Source organism: Myotis davidii, unplaced genomic scaffold (genome assembly GCF_000327345.1).
Source record: "Myotis davidii unplaced genomic scaffold, ASM32734v1 scaffold46, whole genome shotgun sequence".
NCBI lineage: Eukaryota > Metazoa > Chordata > Mammalia > Chiroptera > Vespertilionidae > Myotis > Myotis davidii.
In genome coordinates this window covers 9,383,971-9,384,578 of record NW_006383006.1, presented here as the reverse complement: position 1 = coordinate 9,384,578, position 608 = coordinate 9,383,971, and the positions used below count along the sequence as shown (strand labels likewise).

Here is a 608-nt window from a genome sequence, read left to right as displayed (position 1 = left end):
ATATATAGCCTTCTTCAGCTATTTTACTTTTATTTTTGATGAAGGACAATTCCATGTTTTAATGTTATAGACATGTGACTTGATTTGTGATATCTCTTCATTCTGTTGCTGCTGATGCCTGTTCCACGGCCCAGAAGGCTGTTGGGTGTGTTTACAAGTGTAATGGTGCCATGGTGCCCTCCGAGAGTTTGCAGAGAACATTTTCCTACTAATGGAAAAGGTTGTTAATTCCTGCCAAAAACAGAAGTTGTATACTTTGTATTGTACCCTGTAAAACTGTGTGTTTGTGTGCTTTTGATGATGCTGATATTTTATTTATTTGGGGACAGTGTATGTGGTAAGACATGCTCTTCGATTAGTTTAAAAAAATACATTTCACAGAAAAAAATTCTCGAAGACACAAAAATTTTTGTTCGCTTTGAAATGGATAATAAATTTTGTATGTTAAAATAAAAAATAGCAAGTAGTATTTCCACGTTTGCCCTTCAACCTAAATTCCAATGCTATGATGTGTGAGAAAAGATTTCTCAATATGAGTGAGAAGGGGTTATCTTATCTCTTTCCAGGTAACAGGAGTGATTTTGATGGGGTCAACCTTACCAAAACAA

General features: G+C 35.0%; 1 pseudogene; it reads left to right on the top strand.

The window, feature by feature from the left end:
• LOC102763376 overlaps nucleotides 1–274 on the top strand; it is a 2,917-nt pseudogene extending 2,643 nt beyond the window's left edge.
• The last annotated feature ends 334 nt before the right edge of the window (nucleotides 275–608 follow it).